This window comes from Panthera tigris, chromosome B1, assembly GCF_018350195.1.
Source record: "Panthera tigris isolate Pti1 chromosome B1, P.tigris_Pti1_mat1.1, whole genome shotgun sequence".
Taxonomy (NCBI): domain Eukaryota; kingdom Metazoa; phylum Chordata; class Mammalia; order Carnivora; family Felidae; genus Panthera; species Panthera tigris.
In genome coordinates, this window is record NC_056663.1 from 50,809,499 (window position 1) to 50,822,320 (window position 12,822).

The following is a 12,822-nucleotide window of genomic DNA, read 5'->3' on the forward strand; positions in this document are numbered from 1 at the left end:
ATTGTGTCCATTTTTTGGTTTTTATTGTATCCCATCTGCTTACTCAGTGCCAAGGGACATAACAAACACCCAGCCAATATTTGTTGAAGGAATTCATGAATCACTCATAGCATCTCTTGAGCCAGCCACATAAGTCCCTGTAAAAGTCTTTCCTTACCCCTTCTCCTGGGTGTCTGCTGGGTCTCTATGCAAATAGGACTTCTTGTTTTGTTAGCTAAGTGTTCTCTGGTTACTATATAAATTAAATCCCTTCATATACACACATGTGCGTGCACACACACACACACACACATGCCACAAGAGCACCCCCCCAAGCATGTAAGTGGATTTTTTGTATATTTGTTTGTTTTAATAACTTTACTGAGAAATACTTGATAAGCTGTGCATATTTAACGGATAAATCTGATGAGTTTGGACATACGCAATCACCTATGAAACCATTACCACAACTGAGGTAATACACATATCCACCACCTACAAATATTTCTTGGGTCCAAAGAAGGCATCTAGATGGAAAACAGACACATTAAAGATGCCCAACATCACTCATCATCAGGGAAATGCAAATCAAAACTGAAATGAGATAACATATCATACCTGTCAGAATAGCTAAGCTCAAACACACAAGAAACAACAAGTGTTGACGAGGATGTGGAGAAAAAGGAACCCTCATGCATTGTTGGTAGGAATGCAAACTGGTGCATCACTGTGGCAAAGAGTATGGAGGTTTCTAGCAAATTTAAAATTAGAACCACCCTAAGATCTAGTAATCACACTACTGGGTATTTACCTCCAACATATGAAAACGCTGATTCAAAAGGATACATGCACCCCTATGTTTATTGCAGCATTATTTACGATAGCCAAGATACGGATGCAGACCATGAGATGAATTGATAAAAAGGTGATACATATACATGTATGTATATATATGTGTGTATAATCTACAATGGAATAGTATTTAGCCATATAAAAGAATGAAATCTTGACATTTGCAACAACATGGATGGAACTAGAGAGTATAATGCTAAGCAAAATAAATCAGAGCCCAAATACCATTTATTTCTCACTCATATGTAGAATTTAAGAAACAAAACAAATGAGCAAAGGAAAGAGAGAGAGAGAGAGAGAGAGAGAGAGAGAGAGAGAGAGAGAGAGAGAAACCAAGAAACAGAGTCTCAACCACAGAGAACAATCTATAACTATAACTTAACTATAAAGATAGCTACCAGAGGGGAGGTGGGTGGGTGGATGGATGAAATAGGTGATGGGGATAAAAGAGTGCAACTATTATGATAAAAGATAAAATTACTTTAAAAAGATTAAAGGTACATACCCAAACACACAAAAAGAAAAAAATGACCTTGAACTTGAGAGTTAAGAAAACTCAGGTTCTTCTTAGTAGCTCTCTTTGCTTGCGTTTCTTCATGTATAAAACTGTGACAATAGGTCAGAGTGAAGGTTAGAATAGTATATGTAAAGCTCCTAAATGGTAACTGGAGGTTAAGAGGTGCTCAACAATTAGTATTGTTATTATTGTTATTTTTATTTTCCTCTTAAAACTCAGTGAAATAATCCATGTAATTAATTAAAATGCTTAAGATAGCTTTGTATCTTCTACAAATACACTGTAAATAAGGCCACATGGTTTTTAGTATGCTAATGTAAAGTGTCATACTAAGCTTTCATTTATTCACTTATAAAGGTGTCTGTACCTAGTTAAGTGGATTTTTATCCAAAAAGCCTGATTTCATTTTGAGTATGCCAGGGTATCCCCGCAGTTTTTCAGGGTTTTAAAAGAGCATGGAAATAAGATCTGAACTGTCTCTGGGAGGGGACAAAGACTTGCCTTTTGCACAAGCTGTCCTTGACTTCATTTCCTGCACCTGTGACAGCTCCTTTTTTTTTTCAGTCCTGATGCATGGCCCTCCTTATCTACTACGACCTGCAACTTCACAAGTTGAGGGTCTGATCTTCTCTCTCGAAAACCCCCACAGCTCTTTCTCCAGGGCTATGCTACGGAGCACTCGTTGGTCTGCCTTGTGGGGTCCTGTGGCTGGCTGGGCGTGGGATGTCTCCCCACCACACTGTGCACCCTTGGAGTCCTGGAAAGGCCTTACTCTTTGATGTTGTGTGCCATCCGCTTGGTGCTTTGCATATGGCATGAGTTCAATAGTTTTTACTAAACAAATGAGGGTTTCAGCAGGATCTGCATGTAGGAGCAATACAAAAAACACTCTTAAAGCACTACCTCAAAAAAAAAATTATAACATTTGTCCGAGAAGCAGACATGTTCTCTATAATTTAGTTAATGACATTCTGCTACCTTACATAACAATTGATTTCCCAATTCTTACTAAATGAAAATGTCTTCGTGTATTATCTGACTTTTCAGGGAGTATGTTTTTCTTCCTTATTTTTTTAGTAACCCTGGCACATAGATGGTTTTATAAAAGAAAATTAATTGACAAAATCACTTGGCACTGAAGTTTCTAAGTTTCTAGAAGGGTGTCAGTATGTAATTAGGCTCATTTTGTCAGTGCACAATTAGTATCATGATGGAGCTTAGAAACTGGGTAGTGACACAATTTTATAGATGCTTCTGGGCTGGCACCTCTTCTTGCCCTCCTCTTTGCCGAGCACTAGCAATCAATCCTCAGCTTCTTCCCCATCCCTATGGATCTTTCTAGGATTCCATCCCCAGGTTCATGCAAGGGCAGGAGGAGGCTTGGCCTTCTCTCTCATCCCTTAAGCCCTATCTTTTATAACCTTTCTAGTCCACCTGGGGAGAGGTGGCTTAGAAAAATGTGTGGTTAGGAAAGCTGAGAGGGAGAAAGAGATGGAGCCCGTGAGAAAAAGAGCAACAGCTACGTGTTAGGAAGTGGGATGAAATTGGGAGGGTGGATGGTAAAGACTGGACAAGGGAGGAAGAGAACTTTTGTTAATGGAATACCTATTCTGTGCAGGGACTGTTATATACAGTACTTCAGTGAGTGCTACGCTTGCATTTCAAGAGCCAGTAAAATTGGACCAAACCTTTTGGAAGCCAGCATAGGTTGTCCATTTAAAAAAATTTTTTTTAATGTTTTGTTATCCATTTTTGAGAAAGAGAGAGAGAGAGAGGCAGGCGTGAGCGGGGGAGGGACAGAAGGAGAGGCAGACATAGAATCCGAAGCAGGCTCCAGGCTCTGAGCTGTCAGCACAGAGCCCGATGCGGGGCTGGAACTCATGAACCATGAGATCATGAGCTGAGCTAAAGTTGGACGCTTAACTGACTGAGCCACCCAGGTGCCCCATGGTTGCTCATTTTTGACTTTGCCAAAAAAGGGCCTTAAGAGAACAACTGCTGTCTCTCACTACCACAATATAAGAAGGGTGTTTTGACAGCAGAAAAGTCAGAGGTATATTATTTTAGAATAAAGGATAGCTTTTCAAATTGAATACATTTAGCATTATGAAAAGAGTTGTCACATTATCTTTTCTCCCTCTAATTTGGCCATTTTGTTGTAGACTGTTACCATACAATATTTCATTTGTTTACAAGATATTCTAGGAAGTAGAGAGCATCCCTTACTCGTAGCCAGGGGTAAATACCCATTCCGTATGCTTTGATAGATCACATGTAACAATGCCAAAATATAAACAACATAACTCAGATGTATGAAAAAATGTTAATTGCCCTGTTTGCTATAACTGATCTCATCTTGCTCTCATTATTCCTAATGATAGAGGAAAACACTTGATCTTGCCAAACAAAAGTGGCTTTTTGGTGGTTTTTAGTTTTAAATTGCCTATTTGGGCAACTGCTCAGTCCTTCAGGAGTCTCTCCTTTTCTCCTCTCTTTTCTCCTTTTCAAGATGACATCTGGGTACTGGGAGAGCTTATGTGTCCTCCTGGCCTAGTCGCCTCCCATTGAGGTGTCTCTTGGCCTTGGCCTCTGTCCTAGTGTATCTGCCTTGGTGTGGTTTGGACTCCTGGCCACTGATCTGCTGCACTGCTGAGACACAGCTGCTCTTGCTCCCATCCTTTGGGCATCATGCTGGCTCCTGCTACTGAGGACTGAGGTCTTTGTTTTTGCATCCCATCACAAGGTCTGAATACTTGGGTCTCCTTGTATATAAAGTCTCCAACTCCAGACTTTATTGGGGTCATTGGTTCTCTCAGTCCTTCCATATCCCCAACCCTTTTGTGGGACCTGGGAATGCTCTCCTGATTTCTCCACAGTCATGTGCAGGATCCTGTGAGGTTGCCCTCAGGTCCATTAACTTTGGCCCCTGCTCTCAGCCATTGCTTCGCCTCTGCGCACACATCACGTTGCATGCCCTCCCAAATGCAAGACTCTTCTGAGAGATTTATAGTCTCTCCAGACCATGGATTTCCAAAAAAATTTTTTTATCAGAGGCTACACTAAGAAATATATTTTATATCTAGGTACAGTGCATATATAGTACACACACACACACACACACACACACACACATATATATATATATATGCCAGAGAAATATAAATTTCCCCAAATTATATTTATCCTCACTACTTATGGATGCACTCTGATATCTTCTAATCTAGGCTACTCTAAGTCATTTAAAAACATGCTGATCCAATCCATTAGACTGATTTATTTATGCACCAATGGGCCACTTTCTGAGGATACGCCCTAGGAAATGAAACACTAGCTCCCAAATCATCAGATTCTTCCCCAGCTCATACAGGATGTTTTGAAGCTTCCATCCCCAAGTTCATCACAGGGTAGGAGACTAAGATAAAGATGTTTGATATTCTTTCTTATCTCTTAAGTCATGTCCTTTATCCTTTCTAGTCTAGGGTTTATTTTAAAGTCAGTTCTGTATACTTTGGTTCTTATGTATAGTCAGTTAAGAAAAACCCGTTAACTCTGATAAGCCTGATTTTTAAGAATATTGTCTCCTTATCTCACCATGTCTTTAAAAAAGAGTTAAAAAAACAAATATTTTTCATCTCATGGTTTCTGTGGGTCAGCAATTTGGAGGCACCATGGAAGATGGCTGGTTGTGGCTCAGGGTCTCTTATGAGGTTGCAGACAAGATGTCATCTGAAAGCTTGACTAGGGCTGAAGAACCTGCTTCCAAGATTGCTTACTCACCTGGTTGTTGGCAGGAGAACTCAATTCCTCCCCATGTGAACTTCTTCATAGGGCTGATTAAAGATCTTCATGATGTGACAGCTGGCTTCCCCTCCAGGGGGTGATCCAAAAGCAAGGAAGAAGGAAGCTGCATTGCCTTTTATGACTTAGTCTCAGAGGCCACACACCATCGCTTCTGTCTTATTCTATCCATTAGAAGCAAACACTAAGTCCAAGTAAAATGTAAGGGGAGGGGAATTAGGCCCCACTTATTTAATTTATTTATTTATAGACTTTATTTTATTTTATTTTTTTATTTTTGCATTACCAGGGTATTGTTAGAAGTTTTTTTTTTTTTTTTTAATATAATTTATTGTCCAGTTAGCTAACATAGAGTATGCAGTATGCTCTTGGCTTTGGGAGTAGATTGCCGCGATTCATCACTTACATACAAAATCCAGTGCTCATCCCAACAAGTGCCCTTCTCAATGCTCATCACCCATTTTCCCCTCCACCACACCAACCTTCAGTTTATTCTCTGTATTTAAGAGGCTCTTACAGTTTGACTCCCTCTCAGTTTATAAGGGAGTGTCAAATAATTCATATACATACTTTAAACCTCCACAGTAACTTGTGTATCTTTTCGGATAATTATTAGCACAAGGCAGTATACGCTATGCGCTGAGTGGTGTAAATAGTGAGTTTTATGGGAGAACCCAGACTGCATGAACAATCATTGTTTTCTTGTGCAATCAGGGTAGGTTGCACAGAGAAGATCAGTCTTGAATTGAATGGTGAAGAATAAGGTCAGAAAACTAGAGAGAAACAGGCAGGGATTCCAGTTGGTATAAACAGAACGAGTAAAGTTGTGGAGGAAGGTCCGAGAGCCCTGAGAGTGATCCATATTACTCACTCTGGTTTCCCATCCACCACATTGGACTCTTAACAGCAATTCACACTCCTGACATCCAACACTCTCTTTAACAAAGCTTGACTGTCCTATGTCTCATGACTTCTGGGCTGCTTTCTGAAGAACAAGAGGCAGTTATGTAGGTGGATCTGGGCTTAAGCATCAATGTATTCACTCCATCCACATAATAGAAACACACTTTTAAAAAGTGTGTATAATTCAACAGTGTTCTAAATAGGGATACACTTGGGAAACCATCACCACAATCAAGCTAATGAGCATATCCATAACTCTCAAAAGTTTCCCTTCAAACCTTTTTATCCCTCCCTCCCATCCCTTACCCAAATTCTCAGGCAACCACAGATCTGCTTTCTATTACTACAGATTAATTTGTATTATTTTAGGATTTTAAATAAATGGAATCACACAATTCTTACTCTTTTTTTACTTTGGTTCCTTTCACTCAATATAATGGATCATCTGTGTTATTGAGGGTATCAATAGTTCATTTACCCTTACTGATGAGTAGAATTCCATTGTAAGGATATACCACAATTTGTTTACCCCTTCACCTGTTGATAGTCTTTTGGTTATTTCCAGTTTTTGCCTATTACAACAAGACTGGTGAGGGGGGTGTGGGTGGTGCAGTCCATTAATCATTTGACTCTTGACATTGGCTCAGGTCATGATCTCACCGTTTGTGAGATCCAGCCCCATGTCAGGCTCCACACAGTCCTGAGCCTGCTTAGGATTCTCTCTCCTTTGCTCTCTGCCCCTCCCCCACTCTCCATCTCTCCAAATAAATAAATAAATAAATAAATAAACTTAAAAAATTAGACTGCTATGAACATTTGAGTGCAAGACTTTATATGGACACATACTTTCATATGAAATTGTTGAGTCATGTGGATGATGAGTGCTTAACTACTTAAGAAATTGATGAACTGTTTTCCAAAGTGGTTGTATAATTTGGATTATTACCAGCAGTGTATAAGAGTTCCAGTTCCTCAACATCCTCATCAACACTTGGTATGGTCAGTCTTTTAAATTATAGCCATCCTGATGGGTGTGTAGTGGCATCTTATAGTAGTTTTTATTTGCATTTCCCTAATGGCTAATGTTGTTGAGTAGTTTTTTTTTTTTTTTTTTTTTTTTTTTAAATGCATGTTTGATGGGCACCTGGGTGGCTCAGTCAGTCGAGCAACCGACTTCAGCTCAGGTCATGATCTCACAGTCCGTGAGTTCGAGCCCCACGTCAGGCTCTGTGCTGACAGCTCAGAGCCTGGAGCCTGCTTCGTATTCTGTGTCTCCCTCTCTCTCTGTCCCTCCCCTGCTCATGCTCTGTCTCTCTCGATCTCAAAAATAAATAAATGTGCATGTTTGAAATCCATATATTTTTCTTGGTGAAGTGTCTGTTTTTGTTCATTTTGCTCATTTGAAAAATGTGCTGTTGATTTCTTATTATTGAATTTTGAGGGTTGTATATTCTGGAGACAAGGCCTTTATAAGAAATATGATTTGTAAATATTTTCTGCCCATCTGGAGCTATCTTTCTATTCCCTTAAGAGTATCTTTTGAAAAACCAGAAGTTCTTAATAAAATATAATTAATCAGGTTTCTTCTTTTATGGATCATGCATTTTGTGTTATATCTAAGAAATTATTCCTAGTCTAAGGTCACAAAGATTTTCACCTATGTTTTCTTTTATAAGTTTAGAAGTCACCGTTTTAGAAGTCTCAGGCTTTGTACCTTGATTAAAAATTAATTGAACACATGTGTGTGGGTTTCTTTTGGGACTATTTTGTTCCATTAATCTGTTTGTTTCTTGTGGCCAATATCACACTTTTTTTGGCTATTGTAGCTCTGTAATAGGTCTTGAACTCAGGTAGTGAAAGCCTTCTAATTTTGTTCTATTTCATATTTTTTTGGGTCAAATTGTCAGGTGTTGGGGTGGTCAGCAAGGAAAACAAGCAAAACTGAAAGTTACAATCAAGTCTTTATTCACTTACTGTGATAGTGTAGGTAGGAGGCCCAAATGGAAAGTGCTGGCTCCTTCTGTTCCATTTTTCCCCCATGGAATAACATTGGGTGCAAGGATCAATCATATGACTGCAGAAAAAGTGGGTGAAATTGTCTCTCTGCTGAAGAGCATTGGACAGAAGTCTCTTATATGGAGGGTAGGGTAGGGCATGGAGAGAGAAACCTCTCAAGGAGGCTTCCAAATGAAGATGCCTGGGCTAGAAAAACAGTTATGATTATGAGCATGGCTGGTGTGGGGTGAGTCCTAAGTCCTTGACTGCAGTTCCCTCCAGGAGACTGCAATTCATTGCCTGTGCACCAAGTTTGGTGTGAGGACGGCAGTTTTCCCTTGTGAGGCCTGTCAGGAAAAGCTTTTGTAATTGCCTGTTGTTAGCCCTAAAAGATGACATGTAGGATTATGGCCTGGAGCTGGACTCCTCAGTTTTTGCTATTATAGGTCCTCTATTTTTGCACTTGAGTTTTAGAATCAGCTTGCCAATTTCTAGAAAAATATCTGTTGAGATTTTCATTGGGATTTCATTGAATCTATACATCAATTTTAGGAGAAGTGGCATCTTAACAATATTGAGATGTTGAATCTTCTGATCCATGAACATGGTATATCTCTGTATTCATTTAGATCTTTAAATATTTCTCTTAGAAGTGTTTTGCGGTTTTTGGCATAAAGGTCTAACACATCTTTAGTTAGGTTTATCTCTAGATACTTAATATTTTTTGAATGCTACTTTAAATGGTGTTTTTAAAATTTCCATTTCCATTTTTTCTTCATATAGTAATACAATAAATTTTTGTGAATAGGTCTTGTATCCTGAAGTGTTGCTAACAACATATTAGTTCTAGCAGTTTTTCTGTAGAAGCCATAACATTCAACTAAACTATAATGAATTGGTTTAATGGCAGGCAGCAGACAATGACACAGATATTACAGGCTGAAGAGCTGGCGTTCCTTTTTATGCTGCCATAAAACATTTGATAAAACTGTCAACTCAATACCTTGGAAGGCAGACCACATGCTCTTTGAATCTGTAACTTTAGGGAAAATGGTCAGAAGGATGATTCTCCGACCAATGAGAGAGTATTGGCTATTGCCTGCCTCCTTCAGCAAAGTCCTTTGAGAAAGATGGACTCAGGTAGATGCAGCCATTTTGTTAACAGAGATGAAAGGAAACAAAACTCTGCTAGGACTGGAATTCTTTGTCTGCAGCCTGCAATACAAATTGACTGAGGGTGGTTATTTAGGGCCTTCTAGTTTTGATTAAGCCAAAAGCTATTATACTCCCAATAGCAGAAGATAAAACTGCAACCCAAAGCCCTTCTCAAGGGCCATTAGCAAAGTGTTGTCTGCCAGATGATGGAAGCCAAGCATGGGAGGCAAGCGGTGAAGATCATATTAAGGGGATTGCCTTTCCAACCAAACCTGCTGTTTTTGCTGGCTGCAAGGGCACTGTAATTAAGTTAATAGATACAGGATAGATGGGACAAACAGAGCCTAGTAAATAAAAATGAAGAGTAATTAGGCATAAGAAATATGACTAGCTGAGATCTTTAGCTGTGGTTATTTGTACAAGGAATTGTAAAAGGAATAAACCAGAAATATATCCTGTATTTTTTCAAATGGAATTGACAAAAAAGCTGCAAGTCTAGCTTGCTGATACCTGTGTGTCTTTGACCCTGAGGTAATGCATAGTCCCTAAAAACTGCACCAGTAAGAAACCGGGCACAAAAAGATGTGTAGCCTCCTAGGAGGGCATACTTTTCAATATACCCTTTAAATGCAATCACGGAGGATCACGAATAAGAACCTCCCAGACGTAAAGCCAGTAACTTCAAATGCAACAAGCAGGAGAGTTCCTTCTGGAAAGCAGAAATGGGGTTTAAGAATTTACTTGACTTCTTGGGCAGTCTTTGAAGTTTCCCTTTTGCAGCATTTTGCTAGGCTGCAGACCAGTGATTACTTTTTCCACGACCATTTTTTTTTTCCCAAATAGTTTTCCATAGTCTTACCTCACCAGGTGTGTGAGGGACGATGTGGGAGAGGGGAGCAGATACCTCATCTTTTAGCAAATAGATCACTGTGTCATAAGGAATTACATCCAAACTTGTAAAGGACTTTACATCATCTCCAGATCATGGACTTAGAACTGGATTCAAATACTGTTGGAACTTAGGCTTTTCTCCCTTTGGAATACTGCGTGTTCTGTGTTAGAAGAGGGGCATATATAAATATTTAGATGGCCAGAAAAGTGTACTGTGATGGAGTTGTCCGCCAATGTACATTCTCACCTTCTTCCTTTATTACTAGAACTGCTAATTATTAGTGGTATCCATGATTGCCCAGCTAGAGAATTTTATTTCCCAGCTTTCAGTTATATGTGGCCATGTCTTAAATCAGGTCAACGGAATAAGTAGAAACAAGTGCTACTTCTGGGACACATCCCCAGGACTACTGAGATGTACACCTCTTTGCTTTTTGCTGGGTTAAGATACAGATATGATAGGGGCGCCTGTCTCAGTTAAGCATCTTGACTTTTGCTCAGGTCATAATCATCACGGTTCGTGAGTTCAAGTCCTGCATTGGGCTCTGTGCTGACAGCTCAGAGCCTGAAGCCTGCTTTGGATTCTGTCTGTCTCTCTCTCTGCCCCTCCCACACTCACACTCGGTCTCTCAAAAATAAATAAATGTTAAAAAAAAAAGATACATATATAATGGGGGTGCCTGAGTGGCTCAGTTAAGTGTCCGACTTTGGCTCAAGTCATGATCTCAAGGGTTCGTGAGTTCAAGCCCCACACTTGGCTCTGTGCTGACAGCTCAGAGCCTGGAGCCTGCTTCAGATTCTGTGTCTTCCTCTGTCCCTCCCCCATTTGTGCACTCTCTCTCTCTCTCAAAAATAAACATTAAAAAAAAAATAGATATGATGGAGATTATGTAGGAGGATAGCAGCACTGCCCTACTAGTCCTGTACCACTTACCTCTGGACCAGTATGTGACAGAAAAACCCTAAAACTGTTGTCTTGCTTCAGACCCATAAATACACAGAACAAACTAATGGTTTTGAGGGGAAGCAGGTGGGGATGGGTAAAATGGGTAAAGGGGAGTGGGAGATATAGGCTTCTAGGTATGGAATGAATAAGTCACAACATGGGGAATATACTCAATGGTATTGTCATAACATTGTATGGTGACAGATGATAACTACATTTGTGATGAGAATAACTATAGATTTGTTTAATCACTAGATTGTAGATATGAAATGAATGTAATATTGTGTCAACTATGCTTTAATTAAAAAACCTATCTTATTTCAGATACAATATTCTCAGGTCTCTGTTAAAGCAACCTAATCTATATCCCAACTAAAACCTAGGCCTAGATTTGGGATAGAGTATTAAGTATTCTTGTCTCCAAGGGCCAAGGCAGAGCTGTTCTTAAACAAATGGGAAATAAACTTTGGTTAATCTAAATCAGGATTTTGGCCCAATTAAACCAATACTAACCACTGGGCACTGATGTAAGCTAATTCAGTAAGAGATAGAAGAAAATACATGGTCCTGTCAGTACTTAACTACTAGCTACTTACTAGGTTGTATGTAAAAGAGAAATAAACTTCTATTTTGTTTAAACTGTATTTTGAGTCTTTGTCTTATCAAAAAGGATGCTTAGGCTGCAGCCTAAGAACATACATGGTTAGAATTGTTGGAAAACCAGTGCATAATCTCACACACACACACACACACACACACACACACACACACACACACACACACACACAAAACAAAAACAAATTAAAGCAGTGTGTGCCCAACATGGACAAAAAAAAAAAAAGTGTGGAGCTCAGAAGGGATTAGGAGAGTCTGAAGAAAAGGAAGTCCTAGTGGTGAAAATGGCATCACTGAAGGCAGGAATTTTTAATTTTCTCCTCCAACCAACCAACCAACCTCCCTGCGTGTAACTTTTCTTGCAACTATTCTGGAAAATGAGATAAGAAGCCCCTGCTTTATGGGAGGGAGAAAGCTTTGAAATAAATTGAGGTATTTTTCCTTTAAAAATATTTTTTTTGTAATTTAAGTATCAGGCATTGGAACACTTAAGAACACTGTAACAATACAGACCATTTTAAGAAAGTGACAATCAGTAGACCATTACCTTGAATAACAACAAATCTACAATCATTATTTAAATTTTTTTCTAGTCTTTCCTTAGTGGGTATAACAAGTGGAAGTATACGCATTTTTGTATATACTACGTAGTACATATACACATACTGTAGCTCTGTAGTGCTTTTTAACTTAACATTATATAAGTACTTTGCAACATGAAAAACTCTTCAGTTCTTGGTTTATTTCTAATGTTTAATTTCATACAATCAACCACAAGACATAAAAACAGAAAATCAGTATGTATTAAAAGGCAATAATTGAAAAAATACACATACACAAAATATTTCCTCTGACAGAAAAGTGATCTTAATTTTTCAAGTGCTTAGCAGTGACCAAACATGGAAGGGATTACCTTGGAGTGTTTTCAGGAGGCCTGTAGAAACTACTCTGTATAATCTCATAGGATAAACAAAAGTAAAAACCGAGGCAAATTGCCCAGACGAAATCTAAATTACAAACTAAAGAATTTAAGCTTAATGTTACATGTCTGACTTTATTCTACAATACTGTACGGCCAGTTCTCCTGTCCTTGTTTCAGTCCAGACCACATTAAAACAAAAAGGTAACTCACTCACGGGAGGTCAAGTCAAAACCTTCTCATGTCTGTGAG